Source organism: Calidris pugnax, unplaced genomic scaffold, assembly GCF_001431845.1.
Source record: "Calidris pugnax isolate Ruff unplaced genomic scaffold, ASM143184v1 scaffold38, whole genome shotgun sequence".
Lineage (NCBI taxonomy): Eukaryota > Metazoa > Chordata > Aves > Charadriiformes > Scolopacidae > Calidris > Calidris pugnax.
In genome coordinates this window covers 16,930,374-16,944,394 of record NW_015090995.1, presented here as the reverse complement: position 1 = coordinate 16,944,394, position 14,021 = coordinate 16,930,374, and the positions used below count along the sequence as shown (strand labels likewise).

Sequence of the window (14,021 nt, the reverse complement as noted above, 5' to 3'; positions counted from 1 at the left end):
TGATTATTCTATTGAAAAAAATAGTGTGTATTTTCTTTCAAGAAATATGTTGCATTTAATAAAATTTAAAATATAGCTAGAGCACAAGACTTCAATGGTGAATATCCTATACAATTCTTTATCAAGTAGCTTTGGATGTGGTGATGATGGTGTTTTGCATTTACCAAAATAATTGTCTTGAAATAATACAGAAAGGTTTTCTATTACTTAGACTACAGAGGTTTAGTTGTATTGCCAAATCGAAATGAGAAACAGTTGTTAAGCGGTAAGCAGCATTTAAAAATTGCTGGCCCTTTGTACCCGTGTTTACATTTAATGCTCAGACTGAATTTTCTGATGCATTATGGTAATAAAAAATGCACTGCATTTCCTCTAATAGTGGTAGCCTTTGACCCTCTTGGCATCAAGAGATAATAACAAGCAAAGTAGGTAAACAACATATGCTTGCTGCATTGTTAGGCTTGAAATTGGCATCTAGTAGTGAAGGAAAAAGTATTCCAAAGCAGGATTGTCCCTGCCTTAAGATTTTATGCTATTCAGTGGCTCACAGGAGTTGAATACCTCAGTTGGTGTTCCGTTTGAAAAAGTTTTCTCTTTCCTCTTTCCTCCACAGGAGGACAAAGCAAACCAGGGACGCCTTGTCTTGGAATCATACCATCAACAAGCTGAAATACAAATTGAAAGGAGATGGCTGTGCAGCATGAAGTGATGTGGTGTGGAGACTGCTGAGGCAAGGCTGCAATGGAGTGCTCTGGGTCCAGAAGGACTATCTGTTTTCTACTGCTTTTCAGAGCTAATTAAATGGGATTTAGCTTCTTTTCCCCAAGCCGGTACCACTAGGTGAGTATTGTGTTACTTAGTGATTATCTCACTCCCTAGTTCTGACCTAAAGTAGAGCACTGCATCCCCGGAACCTTGCCTTTCACGTCAGTGTTAGCATCCAGACAAAACCCATAATTCATTGTAAGAAACTGACTTTCAGAATAAATAATTTTGATGGGTTTTTTTGTCATAAAATAAGAGTGACTGGTAGTGGCAGAGGCCAGTCCTAGGCTCTCTTAATGAGAGCTAAAAGAAATAAATATGGTCTTCAGAAACACTTGTTTCTGGTAGCTGGAAATACCTACTTTCTCTCTGCTATCATTTCATATTCACATGAGGAAGCAGACCTTCCAGTCTCATGAGCTGTCAGAGAATCCAAATATATGTAGAAACTGTACTGGAGAAAGCATTTGTAGAAAGACAGGACGGAGTAGAATTTATATATTGCTGATAAGGACTGAATTGTGAGAGGCTTCTTTCTGAGGACTTGAAGGTGAGTGAGTACTTGAACCTTAGATTATTAATGCAAGGAAGTGGTCAGTACTAGTTTGCTTGGAGAGGATGATAAATACTAATATAGATTTATTTCCACCAACTACTTTTTTTCTCCTTTCCATGCTCTTTAAGTAGATCCCTTCATTTTCTAAAAAATGAGTGTAATTTTTACCATTTCAAAGTGAATACTGTAGCTGAGTACTGAGTCTTGCAGAGTAATTATATTTATTATAATATATGATATGAAAATTTAAAAAAATGTGTGAAAATGACTTTTGGGGCGTAAACTGTGTTAATATGAGATTAAGTATAATCAGATAATCTGCCCATCTTCAAAAAATTAAGCATGCAAGACTGTCTTCCTACTTGGTTGGAACATGAAAAAAGTGGTGAAAGCTATTTTCTGTCTTGGTAATTTAACAGTGCAATTACAAACACATAAAACCACGTTATCAACAGCTTTTAGAACTTTTGGTTCACAAAAAGATTTCAGTGGTCACATCTTCATGTGAAGTTGTACCCTTAACTCCTGGTATGTAAAAGGTCAAAAACACCTGCTGAGTGCTACTGTCTAAGAAATAGGTCAAGGAAGTTTCTCAAGTACAGGTATGTGTCAATCTGGGACTAAGCAAATTACATGTAGAAAAAGTTTATGTTGAGAGCAGAATCAGTAATTTGAAGGCCAAGTCTCAAACAAGTACAATATTCTGTGAGCATTTAAGAAAAATGAGCTTAAAGACTCAAAAATAGCGTAAAAGAAATGAGAACAACTTCATGATAAAGCACTGCCATTACAGTGCTGCATGTGTAAGAATCACCAAATCTCTTTCACAAAATTGTGATGTTTTAGTTGGTGGATCAGGGGTAGATTTCTTCCAAACTTGAATCAATATAGCAAACTTATTCTGCCACCTTTGTTACCAGCTCTCAGCTTGGTGGTTCTCTTAATCTCTAAAGCTTTCAAGCAGTTTCTTGTCTGACACCGTGTATGCTGTGCTGGTAGCGTGTCGACATTTTTATTCTTCGACTGCAAAGGAATGTAAAAATTACATGAAAGAAAGAAGCTGTTATGAGCACCTGACCTAGATTTGAATCCTTTTTAAAGCAAAATTGTTCACGGTCACTTTGAATATATTCGTATTTTTTGGGCTTTGTAAATCTGCTGCGGAATCACTTCTGGATGGACTGCTGAGTCTGTGTGTTAACTGATTCCTTGTAATCTCTATTAGCTTGAAGTAAACCTAAAAAAACTAATGGTGCCATTGAATGCGAATTTTCTCCCTTTATCCTGCTTATTTCTTTCAGACTGTGCTTAAAAATACTCAGCAAATATTTATTTGTCTGTGCATTTAAATGGTATGGTCACACCTTGGTGATTAGTTTGTTTTATGAGAGCAGTGGAGTGAAAGTTTTGGTTGAGACAGTGAAAGAGGGAAATTTCTGGAGCATTAGTGACCAGAGCTTATGCCTGGGGGAGGGTTCAGTATGCATCAAGACAGAATCCTGCATGGCAATTGTGGCCCAGCTTCTCCTCCAGCTCTGGCCCACCTGCACCTTCCTCTTCTGGGTATGGATCACTCAGCGGTTTCTCTCCCTCCTCCCTCTCTTTTCTTTTTTTAATTTTATTTTATTCTTCATTGTTTTTCTCAAAAAAAGGAATTTTTCCTTACATTTTCTGGCTGGTCTCTGGGGAATGTGGGAGCACAAATTATTACCATATGTTTTGTATTTTTTTGTAAATTTTATAACAGTGTGGAACAAAATCCTGTTTTCATATATCCAAATACCCACAGGAAACTGATCTATGTTTTATTATTAAGAATATGTGCATTACATATGAAATTAATGTGTTCTTGGTGTTCTTCCTTCTCTTTAAAAATATAGTGTCTCTAACTAGTTTCCACTCAGAGGAAAACTAATAAAGCGCCATAGGTTCTGAGATGCGGGTGCATTAGGGTTTCTTTGGTTTGCTTGCTGTGTGGTTTTTTGTTTTCTTCTTCCCAATGTGTTTCTGTATCTGGCCTGTTTTGGGACTATGGCGAAAGGTTTAAGACTATATATATATATTATGTGAGCTTTTTGTGGTAACATTCAAAAAAACCAACACAACAAACCCCCCGCTAAGAGGTGCCTCAAGAGGCAGAATTCTTGCACCTATTTAGCACAAATTACACCTTTATCTTGCAATAATTTTATAGACTCCTCTTTCTCCGAGGATTCACAGTGCCAGACAACCAAACCAGACAGTAACATAAATACTGTTTCACTTGCTGCTTTTGTGTATAGCACGTGATTATGTGGAGGGACTGTTTATGTCAAAACTGAAAGGCGAAGAAATATTGTCATGTTTAAAATTTCAGAAGGCACCTTATTCTTAGTGGTAACAGTGTGATGCTTAAAAGAATTCTGTTTGCTTGGGCTTATGCGCTCAGCTTTTGCATTCAGATGTTTTGTTAGGCGGTCTCAGTGCTTGGTTTTCTTTCACAGCAATCATTTTGTAGTACTCACAGGTGATGAAAATAACTTACGTGTCTAAAATGAAAAATAACCTCGTTGATGTTATAAAGTCTGCTTTATTTGGATCATGTTTTCCTAAATGCGTGTTAAGTTATTGAAGTGCGGATTGCTTGCTGTATCAACGGAGCCTTCCATTGAAAAAGGGGGATCTGATTATATCTGAAATGCGGATTTGAAAAGTATGCGATACATAAAGGCTGGAACCGAATATTGAACAAAGAGTTGAGGATTCACAGAAGAAAAATCCATCAGTGATTTGTAAGAGAGCGGTGTTTCTGGCTCACGATGTTTTTGAGATGCCGTGGATCACTGAATGGTGACACCATGCCCTTATGCTTTCCTTGGCAACATTCCTTAGTCCCTCTCACAGTACTGGGTTACACCACCTTTTACTAGATAAAGCTGTTCTGCTTTGTACCCTGCATACTTTGAACAAAAAGAGGCCATATCTGGAGGAAAAATTATTATGTAAAGATTGTATTATAATCTGGAGAGGTGCATGTACGTACATGGATCAAGTCCTTCACTTAATGCAGCAGCAGCAGCAACCTCAGGATGTTCCAAATCTCTTCTGCTTGGGGGGCCTGACGGCACATGTACCCAAATCATTATCTTTTAATACTGTTTTACCAGGATGATTCTCTAACAGGTTATAACCAGTGACCAACATGGTAGTATTTTTTTGCAGCCCCCTATAAGGCCCCTGCTCCCTTCATATTAGATATGCTGTGTTTAAATTACAAACAAAATCACAACAGTGGTCAGACTATATACTATGCTATATTAGTAGGATAGCTTTCAGGATAGGTATGTTCATTTTAAACAGCAGAAATGTTACCTTAAACTCCCAGGGAAGCTCGTATCAGGGATTCATAAAAAAAGCTCTGGAAAATATAGGTACTTGACTGTGCCATTGAACACCTAAATCTAACTCTTTGGTATTGGTTGAAGTGAATGTGAGATAAATGGGGGAATTTGACTGGCACTGTAACAGCCAGTATTATATACGAACCTACTGTGCTCGGAGATTACAAAGCTTAGAATTCTTGCTTTGTAGTTTGGTAATGAAGCTGATAGAGAACGATGGAGATACTAATAATTATCAAGCGGTGATGAAAACTTGCCTGGCTAAGGAGAACTTTTCCTTTCCTTGCTGTTTACTGTGTCTTTTTTAGTGACTTGATGAAGTAAGTGCATGCTTATGGAAGGTAGGCCAAGCTGCATTTAAAAGCAATTCTCCTTGAAGTAACAAAGCGATTCATTCCATATTAGCTTGCTCTCAGCTACACGCAGGAAGGAGCTACAGGAGGAAGAGAACGTTTCTGCACAGATCATTGCCCAAATGATCTACTTGATCCTGCATGCTTACTTGTACAATTAATTTGAGTGAATACCTTGAAATACTTTATTGGCTCTATACCAGTTTTTAGTCCACTTATATATCACCTCTTGATTTTGACTGATGAGTAAATGCACTGAATTCACTGGAGGTGCAGCTGATGAATATTTATCAAGTAGCAAAACATTTTTAGGGCAGAAGCATTTGCTTTTGAAACATGCAAGCAAGTAGCCATAGTTGTTTCCAAACTGCATAGCGTCTATCATCTATTGCTGTTCAATTGATTGTTTGAGCTGAATACTATTTGTATAAAGTAAATTGAGAAATTATAATATTTAGAAGTAATACTTTAATTAGTAAAATCTATGTTCTTGAGAGTAATTGTTTAACAACATTTTGATTTTAATTAGCAGTTATATTATTCTGTCTTTTGTGCTACAATAATTAATACATTACTAACTCTGTTGGCACAGATAGAAGAAAATAATTACTTTATATTTTCATGCCTATAAAAAGATGAAATTCATTAAGCTTACCATTAGAATAATTTTTACAGGGTTTTGGGTAACTAATATTCTGGTTTATTTTCCTTGTTAAAAAAAATTATAAAAGGATGATAAATTTCTAAGAAGTTGCATACAGAAAAATTACATGACTTAATGCAACTATGTTATACATGAAAATCCTATTTTTGGTTTTATTCCAAAATCTTGCATTTTGCAGTTTTCAATTTACAGTATAGTTTTTACTGTCAAATTTATAATCAGAATTCCTCACTGTTAAAATTATTATCAGATATAATTTACCATCATGAATTATGCACCTGTAGATAAAAGAGCAGAACAGAATTTCAGAAACAGCCTAGTTTATCTTATAATTGTGTATATATTTTAGCTTTATTCTGTTTGATTAGTTTGTAACTAATGTTGCACTTTCTGGCAATAACTATAAGGTTGGATGATGTAATGGTAACTAATGTTGCACTTTCTGGCAATAACTGTAAGGTTGGATGATGTAATATTCTTCTGTAAATCGTTCTGCCAATGTTAACGTAGCTGTAAGAGTAAAATCCTGACAGATTTTTGTATAAATTAACACTAATGTGTTGCCTGAGATATCCTTGCCTTGCGATGTGTGAATTTCTGACCATGGAGAGTCAGGATACTTAATTGTGGAGAATTTACCATCATGAATTATGCACCTGTAGATAAAAGAGCAGAACAGAATTTCAGAAACAGCCTAGTTTATCTTATAATTGTGTATATATTTTAGCTTTATTCTGTTTGATTAGTTTGTAACTAATGTTGCACTTTCTGGCAATAACTATAAGGTTGGATGATGTAATGTTCTGTAAATCGTTCTGCCAATGTTAACGTAGCTGTAAGAGTAAAATCCTGACAGATTTTTGTATAAATTAACACTAATGTGTTGCCTGAGATATCCTTGCCTTGCGATGTGTGACTTTCTGACCATGGAGGGAGTCAGGATACTTAATTGTGGAAAGAAGTTTAATGATGGAGAGAAGAGGCAATGTGGAGAATTTTGAGGGCCTGAAGATTAGGAGCTCTGGTTTAATGACACTGAGCCTGACTTCATATTGAGTGTGTGATGAAAGACCTCAGACTTTGAGGAATTTTTTCTCCGGGACTTTCTGTTGGGTAACTTGAAGCTTTCATGTGGTAGGAGTGGAAATGGTGTAATGTTTTTTGGACCATTTAGGGAATATGCTACCGAAAATCAGGATCTATTTGTTGTGATCTCACAAATGAAAAGACCATCCAGTGCATCTGTTTGTACAGATGCTGTGCTATGCACAAAATACTACCAGAAATTCAGGTAAACTTGCAAAAGTCTTACTCCTTTAGTGTTTCTGAGCTCAAAAGAAACATTGAAAATGAGGTTTGTGTTGAACTAATGATACGGCAATGTAAGAGAAAGAGGGCTCTGTTAGAGTTCAGAGAATCACAGGGTACTTGACTTTGGAAGGACTTAACCTGGATGGCAGCCTAGTGTCCACAAGTTTAAAGTAATGACCACTCTTATGATCTGTAGGCTGTTGGGTTTTTTTTTTTTCAGACCCGTTCCATCAAGTGAAGAAATATAAGCAAGGGAATATGGTTCTATCTCCACATAATGCCAACATTTTATTCTATAATTATACTGGAGCAGAAGGGATCAATGGGTTGTCACTAGGACTGGTAGCCACTGTAACAGTGAGACAGCCTGTCAGGTTCGCTATTTTTAACCTTTAAATAGGAAGCTGTAGGTGAATGATATCCCATTTCTCTCTCTCTTTTAAATCCTAACTTTATCAAGCAGCATGCATTTCAACTGATACAGAGCTGCAGTACTAATTTAGTGGCTTAATGCATTAAACTCTTCCTCAGAAACTTGGGCATGTTCAGTTTCTTGGGGAATAACAGTTCGTTAATCCTCATCCTTTTTCCAAAAAGATTTTGTGTGTGTGTGTGTATTCACACACACGCATAAATGAAAAGTGTCTCCTCAGTTTTCAGCCCGATTTATATGATTAGATCTTCTATTAAGTTTAGAGCTTTCAAAAGGCAAGGAAGTGCAAATTAAGACCAAGGTACGTTAACATGGCCATGTATGATCCATTTCTACCTTACTTACCTGTTGCTGGTTTACAATTAATTTCAGGCTTCTCTTTTCAGGGTTCTGCTCTCTCTTTTTTGCGGTATAATCAGCCATTGGTTGGATAGCTTGTTTGCAAAAGTCACTTTTCCTCTCAATTTCAACTCAACAAGGAGGAAAGATTCTTAAGCTCATAGTGGAGAATGTGGTAAATTATCTCCTGCTCTTACCGTGTCTGACACTCTGGAGGAAAAGTTTTGGTAGCACAGATCTTTCTAGTATCTGAGAGAGGTTTTGCTCATTTCAGCATGCTGGTTTTCATGTTTTAAAGTGTAACGTTTTCAAGATGTTAATTGAAGAAGTTCAGGAAAGCTATCAAAGTAGTTCAGGTATCAATGCAGTTTTAAGTGCTTAAAGTGTGGTATGGGCACAAGGTAGGTGAGGGGTATTCTTTTTCTTAGACCCTCAAGCCAGCTGCACTTCCACGTGCCACTTTCCATTGTAGGGATGCTGGAATGTATCCTGGAGGAAATTCCTGCTGCTGGTGGGCCTGACGTTGTTCACGTGCCATGAGCTGCCTGGACTTGCTCAGCGTTAAGGACTGCTGTGTATTAGAATTCTTCGGTATAACAGGTTGCTGCTGTTTATTTTAGCATTTGAAAAATATTTTCTTCTGTTGTGACTGAGCTCCTATCCGAAGCTGAAATGTTTTCATCACAATTTGAATGAAAACCAAATTATGAAATAGAAAAATTGTGTAACAGTTTAAATTTGTGCAGGCTATTACGTTTGCAGGCACTGCCAGGGCTCTTGGAAACACCGGGCAACTCTTGTGGGCTTGCAAAGTGGTGAGCTGGAGAATTCACCACTGGCATGGGTGTCATTAGGTCATGTCACCGTGAGCCTGGTGCAGAGTTCAAGGCTTTATGGTCAGTAAGAACAGGAGGTGTGCTATTGAAATTTATACATTGATTAATAGCAATGCTGTACACGTGTTTAAAAATTCTTGTCTGGGTCTCCAGAGTCTATGGCACGTCTTAGGTGTGGGATCTTATCTTGCTTTTATTTTAACAGGCTCCTAATGTAGATGTTAGGTAGAAATCTGTCAATCTGTGTTATAACTGCTAATCAATAAAACATTCCCAAGACTTTTCTTGTTGACGTAGGGATTAAAGAGCTTTACTCACTGAGCCAATAGAAATACTAATGAGCTTGTTACCTTTTAGAGAAATGGGATTGTTTGATTATGTGACTAGAAGTCACTATTACTGTGAATGGTTTTATGGAGGCTAATGAGTAACCTTTTGCCAACATTAGTCAAGTTTGTTTTTGTATGAAATTCTGGCAAGAGGGCTGGTTTGGGTGTTTCCTGGTGGTTTGTTTTTTTTTTTTTGGAAGTTAATTTGATTTGGTTTTGTTTTTGTTACTTGCTCTAGTCTTTACTAAACAGCCATGAGTGGACCTCAACAAAAAAACTTGCATATGTTAGAAGGAGCTTTTCTGTCTTTGTATTTAACTGTTAATGATGGGGAAACTCCTTTTTAATTTACTCATATTCTTGGTGTATCTACAAATATACCTAATTATTATTCCTTCTAATTATCTCCAAGTATCTGTGGGTAATTTTGTAAATATATTATTGTATAATTTATAACTTCACTATCCTCAAAGCATTTGGGAAAAACTAGCTTTATTGAACTGAATTCCATCATAATCAGTATTATACAAGAGTAAAAAAGAAGGCAACAGCAAAGCTGATCACACCTTTTGTTGTTCATGAAGTGTGTCAACTTAGAAGAATATTATACTTCCTTCTTACCTCGAATAACTGCTAATATGCAGACACTGTTCATCACTTGGTTTTTGTGATTATGATAAAAAAAATACCGTATGGTGTTACAATTTGAAAAGATTTTGTTACTGTACTTTTCCATTTGACTCTATTTTTTACAGCAAATCTGTTAATTTCACCTTTTCTGGCAGAATTCTACTGGATATTTGAATACTAGAATGTGTACCCATTTCTACACTGTTCCTTTACTACTATGGACTGTTTACATACAGAAATCAAAGCCCATTTCTGAACGTGCAGTATCTTTTGCTCGTAACTCTTTCCATATAGGTAGTTTTGGCTGTTAAAGGTGACATCTATCATCTTATGGTTTCTTTAGTGAAATGTCAAGAAAAAGAATAAAGGAGAGGTATTTGCATTGAACTATTTCCAGGAAGTACACTTTGTTCCTTGATAGGCATTTCTAATGGGATGGCCAGATAGATGTATATTGCTAGACTATATAATGACATTTCTACATCTTCATTATCTGAAGAGAACTGTGATTCATACTGGCAATTCATGGAGAATTATAAAGCAGGGGAGAGGAATGAGCTCTTAGGTTGCTGATGGCTCTTCAATGCTCTACGTATTACACAGAAATATACTTCTGTATGTTCTTTGGCATCAGATTTTGCAGGTCTGTAAGCAGTCAGTAGCCACCCATGGAGTCTATTTGGAAGGCAGATTTTGGTAGCTCTCTAAATGCTTTTTGATTTAATATGCTTTGTGTTTGTTCACTATTTATCTTCCATCAGTAGCAAATAATATGATGGTGCTTTGGAAATTAAACAACCTTGTATCACGATTCTCTTACCTTTTGGTGGGGATTCAGCTATGCGTGAACAGGTAAAATTTAAATGAATAGTCAGGTACCTCATTTTAACTGTCTTGCCTTCCCTTTTGCACACTCAGAACCTCTGAGAGTAAAACTTAACATCCTTTGCCATTTTTCAGATGCTATCAAGGATTTAAAAGGATTTAGGACTGGTATTTCTACCTTACCATGCCAATTAAATGTGTCCTTTCACGTAACAGAGAATTAATGCTTACTATTGTCTCTGTAACTAACACAAAGCATGCCAAAATACCATCAGGAATTTAGTACTGTTGTAAACTTCAGATGTGTAAGGTAAACACTTATATAGTCTTTTAAAATATTGATTCTCTGCAGTTGCATTAATGGTCAGAATTTTGCATTAACATGGTTTTTAGAGAGCATTTCATTGTGATAAGAGTCACTTACCACTTGATGGCACTATTTAATAAATTATATCAGGGGAAGTTGATTACTACAATATGCAAACTTTAGATTCAGAGGACATTATAGAAGTGACATTTAGATTGCTAAATATATTCTGTCTCTTCTTTTTTAAATGGAGAGTACAAAACACACTGGTGCAATCAGCACATTAAATGACCAGTGAGGCCATCTTAGCAGCAAGTGTTTTGTATGAAACTAGGTAACTGTAGTATCATAGGTCTGCCAGCTAATGCATTTTATATTTTATTCAAGTTCTAGTCCTAACCTCTTCAAAAGCATAGGTTTTTAAAAGCATCAATGTTCCTTCTTTTTCTTCCACCAGGAGAAACCGATTTTAATACAGTCTTGATGATACACGGTGGTGTTCTTCTATTTTATTATTCCTTAATATAAAAAGACAGCAGCTACCATTCAGTAAGTTATCAGGGGGCTTTTTCTTTTTTCTTATGCAGGACCCTAACAGAAAAGAATGGTGTACGGACTTTGGCACTTCTCAGAAGAAAGATTTCAGATAAAAATGGAATTAAATCAGTTTCATTTGCTAGAAAGCAAGAATGCTGGAATGTTTCCTTCCAGTTTTTGAAATAAGATTTAGGAACTTACACTGCAAATAGGCAAGCCTGAACTTAGTGTATAAAAAGAAAATGAATGTTTTAAAGAATTAATTTAAGGATATGTCAAGCTTCATTGACAGGCAGTCAAGAAATAAAAATTCAGTACAGGAATCAAAGAAAGGCAACTATCCTGGAATAATAATGCGGCAGAGAAGTGCAGAAATACAGGGAGCATGATGATGGTATAGGCTCTGCTTTCCTTTCCTGCCCAGCTGGAGCAGTGGATGCACAATTTCTGCAGACAGAGATGTTAAGTATCCATGTAGAAAAAATGGCTTCTGCTTTTAGAGGGTGGTGCTGAAGCTAAATGTAATCTCGATATAGCCTTGTGTTTTACTGTTAATGTTTCCCACTTTTGCTAAGCTGAGTATCAGGTGATCACACTATAAACTCTGTATCTGTAATGGCAGCATCTTTCCCTGGAGCTGTGAGTTTTGTGGAGAATCTGTACTGAACCTGTACAGTGTTAGCTTCTGTGGATTCAGTACCTTGTGCATACCCCCAGTTGTGCTTCTCAGTGCAAGGGAAAATAACTGAACAAATAATGGAAAATATTTACTGAATTAAAATTAAACTTCAGCTTTTTTTGTTGTTGTTGTTTGACGAGCATTTAAAGGGATTTAGACTAGTGTGCAGCACTAGCAGCAGCAAGGGAAGGCCTATTCTTCAATAGCTCTACCACTACACGGGTGGTATGTCACTTTTGAAAGAAGAGGTTTCACTTCTGATTTAAGTAGGAAACAACAAACCAGTGATTAGCTATACAGTCAAGATTTGAAGATTTAAGGCAACATCCATGAAATATTTCTCATTAAGTATTACATTTTTTCATCCAGGCGACTTCCATTTCTTTCCAATGGCACAGTCCTCATTTTTACTCTCTCTGAATTGGAGAGTTGATTTTGTTGTACTTGCCAGATAATAGTAGTAATTTCAACAAGATAACACAATGCCAAGCAAAGTTTTAATTTTTCTTTAGAAGCTGAAAAACAATTGATTACCAGTGCACAGCAGGTTTAAGTCCGAGCAGATTTCAAAGAAATTTCTAAGAAAAAAGCACCCAACTCTCAAAACTGAAAGTGTCGGTTAAAACGCTTCTAAAGCTATTGTACTTACTGACCTGCCATGTTAAACTTTTCTAATCCATACAGAAAATGAGCTTGTTTCTCTTTTCAGCAATGCCTTTTGCAGTTCAGAGGTTCTGTTCTGTATGTCACATGAGTAGAGCACCCCTATAGAGAAATTATGTGATCAACTCTCTGACTGTCGGCATGTATGTGTCCATTCTCTGCAGCTAATGGGAGTATGGTAATTCAAACTGGGAGTGAAGAATAGTATCCAACATGTTATAGTAAGAAATTAAACTCAGAGCTGGCTTGGTTTTCATCACTGCCTAATGCGTGTTACTTCCTCAATCTCAGAGCAGGCTGCACTGTTTTCTTTATACAACTTCTTACTTTACAATTTCAGAACCTGGGAGGATAAAACAGATGACCTTTAAAAGGCAAAAAGCAGTTCACCAAGCATCTGTTATGAGACTGAAGGCTCTTGGACTCTAGATCTACAGTGAAGTCAATTTTCTTGTTATCAAACCGCTGATACGTTTGGAGTGTGGGCTACTTCTATCATCCAACATTTTAACATCCGTTTGAGAGGTATCGTAGCCTGCTAAATCTGTATGTTATTTCTGATAAAGCGAGTTTGACTCCATATTTCAATTTCTTTTAACCTCTGCTATGTCTGTTTGGATGGGAGGGGTGGGGGGAAAGTCTTCCCTCAAACACCAAACAAGCTTACAGTATGTTTATTCAGCACTTAGTCTAGGGAATTTCAACCTCAGCTGAAGCCTCTGTATGCTTCCATGACATTAATTAAAACTAGGAGAAAAATATATTAATATTTGTTTCAGTGAAGAAAAAAACCCAAACAATTAATGTTTAATGAGGAAAACAAAGAGAAGCCACTTTAACCAGAAAGACAGATTTAGATTTAGAAAGGCCTAATACAGAACACCTGTAGCCCTGTGAGGACTGGGAGTTCATCCTTCTTTCTAAATATGGAGAAATTCAAGCACAATCTCATTCCAAGAGAGCTGTCAAATAGAACTACTACTTGGAAATACCTTGTGGGGAGAGGCTTGGTACTAATTGATGTGGATATCTAATTTATAAATCCTTGCAGAGTCAAGGCCTTAAGTACCATGAACTGCTTAATTTAGGCTGGAATTTAAAATGTGGTTGGGAAGAACTTAGGAAACATCTTAGGGAAAATGCAGACACTACTGGAATTGGAATTTGAGGAGGCCTTACACATCTAAAACTTGGGTTTAACTTAAGTTACTCCATTGTGAACCCTATTTTCCAACTTATTTTTCTAAATGTTTTTGTCGTAAGCAGGTACTACCCCATGTGTAGCTACTGTTTCATAATGTATTTATTGCCTATTGTATGTTACAAATCTGTTATGGTTAAATGAAGGCTAAGATTTAATGGCATAAAGTTCTAATAATATGTCCTTTTCTACATAAAAACTATGATTAGTTTC

At 36.5% G+C, this 14,021-nt stretch overlaps 1 long non-coding RNA gene across 1 annotated transcript in view; it reads left to right on the top strand.

The window, feature by feature from the left end:
• Nucleotides 1-14,021, top strand: part of LOC106895760 — a 129,106-nt gene that overhangs the window by 54,875 nt on the left and 60,210 nt on the right. Inside the window, exon 2 of the long non-coding RNA XR_001413503.1 lies at nt 614-840. This is a non-coding gene — a long non-coding RNA (uncharacterized LOC106895760). The remainder of the gene's footprint in view (nt 1-613; nt 841-14,021) is intronic.